Source organism: Saccopteryx bilineata, chromosome 2, assembly GCF_036850765.1.
Source record: "Saccopteryx bilineata isolate mSacBil1 chromosome 2, mSacBil1_pri_phased_curated, whole genome shotgun sequence".
Taxonomy (NCBI): domain Eukaryota; kingdom Metazoa; phylum Chordata; class Mammalia; order Chiroptera; family Emballonuridae; genus Saccopteryx; species Saccopteryx bilineata.
In genome coordinates, this window is record NC_089491.1 from 371,493,480 (window position 1) to 371,505,966 (window position 12,487).

At 42.9% G+C, this 12,487-nt stretch overlaps 1 non-coding gene across 1 annotated transcript; it reads right to left on the minus strand.

Moving 5' to 3' along the window:
• Positions 1-11,445: 11,445 nt before the first annotated feature.
• On the minus strand, positions 11,446-11,548 carry LOC136327613 (small nucleolar RNA U13). The gene has a single exon (XR_010729797.1). It is a non-coding gene; the product is annotated as a small nucleolar RNA U13 (small nucleolar RNA).
• Between the last annotated feature and the right edge of the window lie 939 nt (positions 11,549-12,487).

Consider the following 12,487-nt stretch of genomic DNA (forward strand, 5'->3'; position numbering starts at 1 on the left):
GCTTTGGGCTCAGGTCAGTGACCTTGGATGATCCTGTGCTCAAGCTGATGAGCTCAGGGTTTCTAATTGGAACTTCAGCATTCTGGGTGGATGCTCTGCCCACTGCACCACCACCAGTCAGGCTCCAGGTAGGGGGTGTCTTAACCATGCCCACAGGCACACACCCAAGGGAATCTGTGTGTAAAATTCAGGGAGTCCATGAATTTGAATGAAAAGAAATAGATAGACTCCCACATACACCCTGACTGGGACCCACCCAGCAATCCCCCTCTGGGGCCGATGCTAGAATCAATCGAGCCACTGGCTGCGAGAGGGAAAGAGAAAGAAGAAAGAGAAACAGATAGTCACTTCTCCTGTGTGCCCTGCCTGGGGATCAAACCCTGGACGTCCACATGCCAGGCCAACATTCTACCACTGAGTCAACTGGCCAGGTCCAGAACCTGTAACTTTGTCACCAATAAAAATCACAGACACTAGCACATCAAGTTGTCACAGAGAGCTCAATGTATCGTGTATGTTCCTCACTGCTGGAAAAATAATTAGTTATTAGACCTGCCACCGGCGCTGGTTATTTAAAGTGCTGATAAAGAAGCCCATTTTATTCCTTTATTACACATATAAATATTTTGATAACCAGTTCAATATTATTGGTTTTCTTTTTAGCATACGTAATTTATTTCACATATTTTCAAGACTGTTATTCTGAGAGGGGGCCCATAAGTTTCACAAGACTGCCAAGAAGTCAACAGAGCCCCTGTGGCAGTGCCCAATGCCTGTTCTTCGCCTCCTGGAAGGCGCAGTACGGTCCTTGGCCACCAGGTAGCGGTGCAGGCAGGGGAGAGGGAGGCTGCAAGGCTGGGGCTGAGTGGGAGCCATTTGCAGGCGTCGTTGGGAGGTAGGTCTCTCCATGCACGCTGAATCATCTTGGCGTTAAAAAAAGTAAATTAGCGGTTTCCCACGGTAGAATTAAATCCTCCTTGAAAGGAACAAAACAAACACAGACACAGACACTAGAGGGAGCCCTGACACATCGTTTTCCAAAATAGCACTGTTGGGTATTTATCTTTTTTTTTTTTTTTTTTCCTGAAGCTGGAAACGGGGAGAGACAGTCAGACAGACTCCTGCATACGCCCGACGGGGATCCACCCGGCACGCCCACCAGGGGCGACGCTCTGCCCACCAGGGGGCGATGCTCTGCCCCTCTGGAGCGTTGCTCTGTCGTGACCAGAGCCACTCCAGCGCCTGGGGCAGAGGCCAAGGAGCCATCGCCAGCGCCCGGGCCATCTTTGCTCCAGTGGAGCCTCGGCTGCAGGAGGGGAAGAGAGAGACAGAGAGGAAGGAGAGGGGGAGGGGTGGAGAAGCAGATGGGCGCCTCTCCTGTGTGCCCTGGCCGGGAATCGAACCCGGGACTTCTGCACGCCAGGCTGACGCTCTACCACTGAGCCAACCGGCCAGGGCCAGGTATTTATCTTTTTATTGCAAATTTCATACAGACTGTAAGCAAAGTTTTACACAAGACAGAAATGCTAGAAGAAGAAGAAAGAGAAGGAGAGGAAGAGAGAGGAGAAGAAGGAGAAGAAGAGGAAGGAGGTTTCCTATAATTCCCCGTCTGACCCTCAGTAAACTACTGTTTACATTTTGGCATGTGTACTCTGATATATATAGTTGGAATTTTTTCCACTTGGATAGTTAATACTTAAAGAATTAACTCAGTGGCTCTGGGAGGGGGGGGGGATTGTGTGTGTTCTGGTGACATGGAAGATAGGTTTTAATCTCACAGTGATTGGGTGCACTGCTGGGCAGAGGCAGAGGGTCACGTCAGTGCGAGCCCTGGAAGGATGACCCCAGCGCGGCACCCACTCCCACTACATGTACAGGCTGCAAACGGTAATCCGATCAGGTTTTCTCAACAGCAGCACTATTGACATTTGAGGCCGGATAATTCCTTGTTGTCTGGGCCATTCTGAGCATTTTAGGTTGTTTAGTAGCATCTCTGGCCTCTATTACTAGAGACTAGTAGTCCCGTCCCTGCCCCCCTAGTTGTAACAATCAAGAATGTCTCTAGATATTGTCAAATGTCCCCTTGGGAGGCAAAATCACACTGGGTTGAGAACCACTGTCATAGGTGATGAGTGAATCTATGAAAAACATAAGTGCAGCCCTGGCTGGTTGGCTCAGCAGTAGAGCGTCCCCCAGAGTATGGAAGTCCTAGGTTTGATCCTGCTCAAACCTAGAAGGCACACAGGAGAGGTGATCATCTTTTTCTTCTCCTTTCCCCTTCCTCCTTCTTTCTCTCTCTTTCTCTCTTCCCCTCCTGCAGCCATGGCTTGATTGATTTGAGTGCGTGGGCCCCAGGTGCTGAAGACAGCTCCGTAAGCCTCTGCCTCAGGTGCTAGAAATGGCTCGGTTGTGAGTGGCCCCAGATGGGCATAGCATCAGCTCCAAATGGGGGTTGCTGGGTGGATCCTGGTTGGAATGTATGCAGGAGTCTTTCTCTGTATCTCCCCTCCTCTCATTTAAAACAAACAAACAACCCCCCCCCCAGCAAAACCATAAGAGCAAGTTGTGCTTATACAGGTACAGTAACAAGGTTTTGGTAAGGAAAATGGGCTTCCTAATATTGAATCCCCAAATTAAGCAGATTTTATGCAGTCATGGGCAATATTAGAAAACTTCAGGCCTCCTTCCCACCCTGCATAGTGGGGCCGGGACCATCCCCGTCACACTCAGGTGCGCAGTAACAGGGCAAACACACACTCTCTGCTGCCGAGCCAGCTCCCAAGAGAAAGGGAAGAAAAGAGGGCTGGGTGGCACATGCTTCATTTCTCCTTCCAATTCATCTATCAAATAAGGAATGTGGAGAGAGAGCAAGGGTGTTACACCACGGAGCTGTCTCTCTCATTTGGAAGGAACATCATGAGTAGGGAAGATGGGTTCTCAACAAAGATGGGTGAGCCACAGCTGAAAAGAGCCTGGATCCCTGAGTAACCACTTGGAAGAAAGCTGCCCTGACAGCTACCACACCTGCAGCAGAGCTGCTGTGAGCAAGAGACAGACTTTTATGTGTTCAGCCACAGAGATCTTGCAGTTTGATTTTTGTTTTCTCATACAATTCCATCTTCTATTCCGCATACGGCCCCTGCCTTCCTCAGCCAGTGCCAGTAGCAAACTCAGTTGTTCGGCTTTCTCCACTGAAAAAAGAAATCTGGAAAATCTTTTTAAGATTTTTATGTTCACTGTTTTAAGGATTTTTTTCCTTCTAAGGGGGAGGGCAGTAAGAGCAGACCAGGTCATGAGAACCACCCTCTCTCTTAGAAGCTGGGTGAAATAGGCATATTTTTTAATCCTCTCAAAAACATAGAAGGCTTAAGGCAATGTAGTATCTTGGATTGGATCCCAGAACAGAGAAAGAATATTAGTGGAAAAACTAGTGAAATACTAATAAAGTCTGGAATTTAGTCATTAGGAATGTACCAAAGTGAATTTCTTAGTTGACAAATGAATCGTAATTATGTAAAATGTTAATACTAGGAGGAACAGATAGAATGAAGGACACTCAAGGAGTTTCTGAATAATCTAAAAGTTAGTCCACAGGCCCTGGCCGGTTGGCTCAGCGGTAGAGCGTCGGCCTGGCGTGCGGGGGACCCGGGTTCGATTCCCGGCCAGGGCACATAGGAGAAGCGCCCATTTGCTTCTCCACCCCCACCCCTCCTTCCTCTCTGTCTCTCTCTTCCCCTCCCGCAGCCAAGGCTCCATTGGAGCAAAGATGGCCCGGGCACTGGGGATGGCTCCTTGGCCTCTGCCCCAAGCGCTAGAGTGGCTCTGGTCGCGGCAGAGCGACGCCCCGGAGGGGCAGAGCGTCGCCCCTGGTGGGCGTGCCGGGTGGATCCCGGTCGGGCGCATGCGGGAGTCTGTCTGTCTCTCCCCGTTTCCAGCTTCAGAAAAAAGAAAAAAGAAAAAAAAATTAGTCCACAATGTAAAGTTTATTTAAGACAAAAAGTGCAGAGCTAACAGAAACGTGAGGGATTACCTGGCCAAAGTCTGTGAGTGGAAACCCAGAAGCATGTAAGGTGCTTTTGTCCTTGGCAGCATCTACTGATTCAGAGAAGCAGCTAAGGGGACGAGTTAAGAGTCTAGGGATGGCCTGACCTGTGGTGGCGCAGTGGATAAAGCATCGACTTGGAAATGCTGAGGTCGCTGGTTCAAAACCCTGGGCTTGCCTGGTCAAGGCACATATGGGAGTTGATGCTTCGAGCTCCTCCCCCCTTCTCTCTCTTTATCTCTCCCTCTCCTCTCTAAAAATGAATAAATTAAAAAAAAAAAAAAAAGAGTCTAGGGATGTACATATACACATTTAATCACTTCAGACTAGGACTCAAAAGGCTGCACTTTGGGAGAAGGGTGAACAGCAAATCAACCAGGTCACCACGGGCTTTTGTTCAGCTTCCTGTCATTAGGTGTCCCAGGAAACTTCAAGCTTTGAACTTGAATTTAAAATGGTCCATGCCCTGGCCGGATAGCTCAGTTGATTAGAGCATCCTTGCCATATGCAAAGTTTACTGGTTCAATCAGGGCACATACAAGAATAGATTGATGTTTCTGTCTTGTGCTCTCTCGCTCTCTTCCTCTTTCTCTTTCTCTAAAATCAGTAAATAAGTGGAAAGAAAAAAAGATTTGAAAAAGTGGTCCTGCCCTGACCAGGTGGTGGCATAGTGAATAGAGCATCGACATGGGGCACCGAGGACCAAGGTTTGAAACCCTAAGGTCGCTGGCTTGAGTGTGGCATCATAAACCTGACCCCATGGTTGCTGGCTTGAGCAAGGGGTCACTGGCTCGGGTGGAACCCACACCCCCGACCCCCATCAAGGCATATACGAGAAAGCAATCAATAAACAACTAAAGAGCTATAACTATGAGTTGATGTTTTTCATTTCTCTCCCTTCTTGTCAGTCTCTCTTTCACAAAAAAAAAAAAAAAAAAAAAAAAAGAGAGAGAGAGAAAAATGTCCTGATCTGATAATCTGGTAATATCCTCCCTTCCCCTACTGCCAGATACCTTAAGAATAGCAGTGAAAAAAAAAAAAAGAATAGCAGTGAAGGCCCTAGCCAGTTGGCTCAGTGGTAGAGCGTTGGTCTGGCCTGTGGATGTCCTGGAATTGACTTCCAGTCAGGGCACACAGGAGAAGCACCCATCTACTTCTCCACCCCTCGCCTTCTTGCTTCTCTCTCTCTCTCTCTCTTTCGCTATCTCTCTCTCTTATCCTCCTGCAGCCATGGCTGAATTGGAGTGAGTTGTCCTGGGCTCTGAGGATGGCTCCATAGCCTCCGCCTCAGGAGCAGTAAGAAGAGCTTGATTGCTGAGCAAGGGAGCAATCCCCAGATGGGCAAAGCATTGCCCCCTAGTGGGCTTGCCTGTTGGATCCGGTCCAGAATAATCTAAAGTTAGTCCACAATGTAAAGTTTATTTAAGACAAAAAGTGTAGAGCTAACAAAAACGTGAGGGATTACCTGGCCAAAGTCTGTGAGTGGAAACCCAGAAGCATGCAAGGTGCTTTTGTCCTTGGCAGCATCTACTGATTCAGAGAAGCAGCTAAGGGGACGAGTTAAGAGTTTAGGGATGTACATACACACATTTAATAGCCTGTCTCTCTGCCTCCCCTCCTCTCACTGAGTAATAATAATAATAAATACCCGTGAAAATCCTTTCTGGAAGAAAATGGCATCAGTTTAAGCCTCAAATTATTTAAAAATCTTTTTCCCCCCAAATACGAGCCAATATACAATGAAAGAGAACCAGATAAAGTGTGAGGAGAGAAGACTCATAAGCGAGAATGTGCAAGGGAAACAGACCCGTGGAGATGGCAGAGATTGAGAACAGCAGGAGCAGCCTCAACACATCGATTCTTACCGTGCTCAAGGAGATAAAAGTCAAACCTGAAATTTTTGGCAGGAAATTGGAAAGTATAAGGAATGATCCAACAGTTTTGAAAAAGAACAACATAAAATTCTAAGACTGAAAAATACAATAATTAGACTTAGGAATTCAATAAATAAGTTTCAGGTGAGACACACTTGAAATGACAACAGTGAACCCCCAAAATCATCCAGAATGAAACAGAGAGAAACGAAAGGGGGGCAAATAGAGACGAGAGGGTAAGAGAAATAGGAAATAAAGTAAGAATGCCCAACATACATTTTATTCAACATGTAGAATGAATGAATACACAGGATGTGACACAAACAGTGATAAAATAATGTTCCAAATGTGAAGAGACACACCATATGCTCTTTCGTACGCATGTGAGTATAATATGCAGGATGCTAAAGCCTGGGACCCAGGGCCTGGGCCCTTTTTGCCTGGATACAGTGTAGACACGTGATCTGTGACAGAGGTGGCACAGTAGAGTAGTGGGGTGTGGGGGTGGGCTTGTCAATCAGTATGTTGCAACACATGGCAAAAAATGTGAGATGTGATCCCTGCCTTCCATCATCCGCAAAAATCAATTCTAGGTGGATTACCGAACTATATGAAAAAGGCAAAATGATAAAGCTTTTGGAAACTAGTGTAGCATATGTTCATGGCTTCAGGGGTGGGGAAAGAGTTCTTAGACAAGACACAAAAAGCACAGACCACAGAGGAAAAGACTGACAAGTTAGACTGCTGAAATTAAAAACTGTTCATCAAAAGACTTCAGGAAGAATGATGAAAAGGCATATTCACAGCGTGGGAGAAAATATCAGCCATACACATCACAGACAAGAAGAATAAATTGTAAAAATAAAATAAAATAAAATAATGTCGAGTGGAAGAAGTCAGGCGTACAAAAGACATCTTGTATAATCCCATTTAGATGAGGTTTGAAAGCAGATCAAACGAACTGGTATTGGATTGTGACATGTATCGTAAATGGTAAAACCAGAAAGCAGAAGTGGTTACTGGGAAAGTCAGGGTAGTGGTTGTCTTTGTGGGGAGATGTGATCTGTGAGAGGCTGCCAGGGCCGGCAGAGTTCATTTCATTGGCGTGGTGGCCACGCAGGTGTTCAGTAATTTGTTAAGTTGTCATGTTTTGCACTTTCCTGTGTATCTAGTATTCTAGTTCACAAATCCAAAGTGATGGAGTAACAAAAATAACAAATAGGAAAAGCTATCAGAAATCCCCCCTGAAAAGTAGTTATAGTTTCCCTGGCTTTCATTGAGATGTAAATGACCTGAGCTGCCCTTTCTTCAGACCCTTCTGACTTATCCTCTTGAAGTGTATCTGGGAGTGAGCCCATTTCTCCTCTTGAAATTATTCCCTGTTCCCTTTGGCGTCTGGACAGGCGGAAGGCCAAACCCAATGGTGCAGTATAGGAGCAGCCTCCTATACTCTCCTCTCCCTGTAAAGATGGACCCCAAGTTATTAATTTCTCTGGCCTTGAGTTCATCTTCTTACTCTGTGGCTTTCCTGGCAGGAAAGCCAAGGCCTGGCTGGGCGAGGTGACCAGCCTGGGCTTCATCTTGGCCAAATCTGCCGAGTCACCTTCTCTGTCCTGGGATGCTGCTTTCTCCCCAGCCCTCCAGCTCTAAACCCTCACTTACCCAAACATGTCTCTCTCTGTGCTTCCTTTTCATTCTAACCTCCCTGCCCAAAGGTCCCCTGGGCTAAAGAACATGTACATATAAACATTTTAATAAAAAATGCTAAATCATCTTACACCAATGACTACTCCTTCTCACTGTGTGAATGTGTTTATTTCCTTACATCCTTGATGGCACTGGATGTCAACAAACAAACATGTTTGTCGTGTTTTTTTTTTTGTTGTTGTTGTTTTTTCAGAAACAGAGAGAGATATCGATAGGGACAGACAGGAATGGAGAGAGATGAGAAGCATCAATCATCAGTTTTTTGTTGCTACACCTTAGTTGTTCATTGATTGCTCTCTCATATGTGCCTTGACCATGGGGCTTCAGCAGACCGAGTGACCCCTTGCTCGAGCCAGCGACCTTGGGTTCAAGCTGGTGAGCTTTGCTGAAACCAGATGAGCCCGCGCTCAAGGTGGTGACCTTGGGGTCTCAAACCTGGGTCCTCCGCATCCCAGTCTGACGCTCTATCCACTGCGCCACCTCCTGGTCAAGCAAACATGTTTGTCTCAATAGGTGAAAAGGGCCATCAATTTTCATTTGGCTTTAGAATTTATTGATTATGAGTAAGACCCTGAATCTTTTTGTGTTTCTTGTTGGTATGTATGCCTTTTGTAGAAAGTCATCTATTTTTTCTTTGACCATTTTTCTATTTTTTTATATTTTGTTAAAATGTGAACTCTTTTTTTAAAATATATTTTTATTTATTGACCTTAGAAAGAGGTAGGGAGTGAGAAAGAGAGAGAAAAATCATCAACTTACTCTTGTATATTCCCTGACCAGAGATTGAACCCACAACCTTTGTGTATCGGTTGATGCTCTAATCAACCGAGCTATCTGGCTAGGGCTGAAGTGTGAACTCTTTAAAAAGTGTGAGCTCTTAAATTAAGGAATTGAACTACTGAGCATATTACATGCAATATTGTATCATGCTACAAATAATATTTTTGTCTATAAAATTATTTACATTTTATTAGTCACACATATGTAAATTTTTCTTTATAGATTTGGGTTAGAAAGGTCTTATAGATTTTGCTTAGAAAGGTCTTCCTAAATCCACTGAGACAGTATTTTGGTGTGAGGAGTGAGGTAGGGATCCAGCTTTTTTTCCTTTTTGCATAAAGAAGAGTTAGTTGTCTTTACATCATTTTTTTAGTAATTCCTTTTCCCACATTTATATATATATATATGCATATGAGTATATTTATAAAGTCATCTTTATAAAAAGTTAAATTATATACAGGAAGACTTTTTCTGTACTTTCTATTTTATTCTATTTGTCTAGTTGGTGGTGGTTTCTTAAGTATTAAAACTTCTTTTAATTTTAATTTTTTTTTTAGCAAGGGAGAGAGACAGATAGACAGGGACAGACAGACAGGAAAGTAGAGAGATGAGAAGCATTGATTCTTTGTTGCAGCACCTTAGTTGTTCATTGATTCCTTCTCATACGTGCCTTGACCAGGGGACTCCAGCTGAGCCAATGACCCCCTTGCACAAGCCAGCGACCTTGGGCTCAAGCCAGCAACCTTTGGGCTCAAGCCAGCAAACATGGGATCATGTCTATGATCCATGCTCAAGCTGGCAACCCTGTGCTCAAGCTGGTGAGCCTGCGCTCAAGCCAGTGATCTTGGGTTTCAGGCCTGGGTCCTCAGAGTCCCAGGGCAACACTCTATCCACTGTGCCACCACCTGGTCAGACAGTACTACACTTTTAAAAATTGTTTTCATATCATATCTCATAGGGTTAGTGCCACCTTTCACTCCACCCCACCTGGTCCTATAACTCTTCTTTTTCAGAATTTTCCTGCTATTCATCAATGGTTATTTTTCATATTTTTTCTTCTTTTTCAAGTGAAAAGAGGGAAGATAGAAAAACAGACTCCCACATACACCCTGATGAGGATCCACCCGGTAACTCCCCGTCTGAGGTTGATGCTCTGCCCATCTGGGGCCAAGCTAGCAACCAAGCTATTTTTGGTGCTTGAGATGAAGGTTCCATGGAGCTATCCTCAGAACCCAGGGCCAATGCACTCGAATCAATTGAACCATGGCTGTGGGAGAAGAGAGAGAGAGAGAGACAGAGAGAGAGAGAGAGAGAGAGAGAGAGAGACAAAGAGGAGTGGCAGCAGTGGAGAAACAGATGATTGCTTCTCCTGTGTGCCCTGACTGGGAATAGAACCCAGGACTTCCACGTGCTAGGCCAATACTCTTACCACCAAGCAAACGGGCCAGGGCCGGTTATTTTTCATTTAAAAAAATTATTGATTTATTTTTTAGAGAGAAGAAGGGAGAGAGAGAGACAAAAACATCAATCTGTTCAATCCGTTCCTGTATGTGCCCTGACTTTGGATTGAACCCATAACCTTTGCATACTGGACACCCTTCTAACCAATAGAGCTATCTACTTGGGGCTGATTTTCACTTTAGTAGCATTTAATAAGTTCCCTCTGAAAATCCTTTTTATATTTTAATTGGGATTGAGTTATGTTTGGAGATTATTTTAGAATAATTGACATATTTGCAGCATTGAACTGTCCTTTTTCTATCTGAGCTAGTTTGTTTTATATGTCCTTTACAAGCATTTTAAAGGTTTCCCCCCTTATATATCAATAGATCCTTTACTTTTCCCCTACACTTATAGTTTAAAATATTTTTTCATTATACTTTATAATTATTTTTGTTCATAAGAAAGTCATTGAATTTTTAATATCAGTGTGTGTACTCTGTCATTTCATTTAATTTTCTCATCATTTCTATTTCTATTTTTAGTCAATACTTTTGAGTTTCTAGGTATACCATGTATCACCTGAGCTACCTGCTTCTTTTTCTTGTCTTCTCGTATTGGGCAATACACCCAGAATGATGTTAAATGACTCTGGTGATGGTAGGCACCTTGAGGTTTAATTATGCATTTATATACATTTAGGCTTGAAATGACTTCTTGTTCAACTAATCCCTTATCATTATGAAATATTCCCCCTTATCCTTGGTAATATTTTTTTTTACAATTGCTTTTATAGATATATGATTATTCAGGTTATCTACTTTTTCTTGAATATGCTTTGATATTTCTTGCTTTGAAGTCTATTTTGCCCTATATTAATGTAGTCACTTCAGCTTTCTTCATTAGTGTTTCCATGACAAATATATTTTTATTCATTTTCTTTTAATTTATCAGTATCTTCATAGTTCAAGAGATTTTCTTCTAGCAAGTACATAGTTAAGTTTTGCTTTCTTAAAAAATCCAACCTGAGCCTGACCAGGCGGTGGCGCAGTGGATAGAGTGTCAGACTGGGATGCGGAATACCCAGGTTCGAGACCCCGAGGTCGCCAGCTTGAGCGTGGGCTCATCTGGTTTGAGCAAAAATTCACCAGCTTGGACCCAAGGTCACTGGCTCAAGCAAGGGGTTACTCGGTCTGCTGAAGGCCCATGGTCAAGGCACATATGAGAAAGCAATCAATGAACAACTAAGGTGTCTCAATGCGCAATGAAAAACTAATGATTGATGCTTCTCATCTCTCCGTTCCTGTCTGTCTGTCCCTGTCTATCCCTCACTCTGACTCTCTCTCTGTCTCTGTAAAAAAAAAAAAAAAAAAAAAAAAAAAAAAATCCAACCTGAAAATCTTTGTCTTTTATTTGGAGGATTTAGACCATTTCCTTTTTATGAAATCAACCATATGGAGATATAATTTGCACACTATAAAATTCATCCATTTAAAATGTACAATTCAATGGTTTTTAGTATGATATATTCATAGAGTTGTAAAACTGTCACCATAATCTAATTTTATTTATTTATTTTTTTTAATTTTATTTTTTTCTTCACGTCAGATGGGTAGTGTGCCGACATCATAACAAGATCTGAGGGAGGCACATGTCACACAAGAGCATGAACACCCAATCATCACACTTAGGAACCAAAAAGGATCACCATAATCTCATTTTAGAACATGTTCATTGACTTAGAAAGGAAACCTGGTACCCATTAGCAGTCACTCCTCACCTCTATCCCCAAGCCGAGGCAACCACTAAGCTTTCTGCCTCTAAAAGTTGCTTATTCTGGATTTTTCATAGTAGTGTAATCACATAATATGAGGTCTTTTGTGACTGATTTCTTCACATAACATAACATTTTGAGGTTCTTTCATGTTGAGACATGTATTAGTACTTCATTTCTTTTATTACTAAATACAGTAATATGTTATTGTGTGGCTACACCCTATTTTATTTATCCATTTATCAGTTGATAGACATTTGGATTTTTTCCACTTTTTGGTTATTACAAATAATACTGATTGAATATTCTTGTACAAACTTTTGTGCTTTTATTTTTATTTCCCTTTTGTAAATATTTAAGAGTGGAGTTGTTGGATCCTATGGTAACTTGAAGTTTAATCTTTTGTTCACCTTCATTTTTGAAAGATTTTTTAAAAAATCATGTATGAATGCCTTTTCAAACATCTGTGGAAATTATAAATTTTTCACTTTTTATCCATATATTAAAATTAAAAGCATTTTAATTTCCAATATTGACATTTTTATTTTTTAAGACTTTATTTATTCATTTTAGAGAGGAGAGAGAGAGAGAGAGAAGGGGGGAAGAGCAGGAAGCATCAACTCCCACATGTGCCTTGACCAGGCAAACCCAGGGTTTCGAAATGGCGACCTCGGTGTTCCAGGTCAAAACTTTATCCATTGCGCCACCACAAGTCAGGCCTTGAGCCATTTTTAGAATACTCTAAAATGATCAACACTCTACTGATTATGGTATATTATTCTTTTGATGTTCTGGTGAAATTGTCAGCTAAAACAGTTTTTTGGATTTTTTTCATAAGTGACACTGGTTTGTAGTGTTTTTTTATTTGTC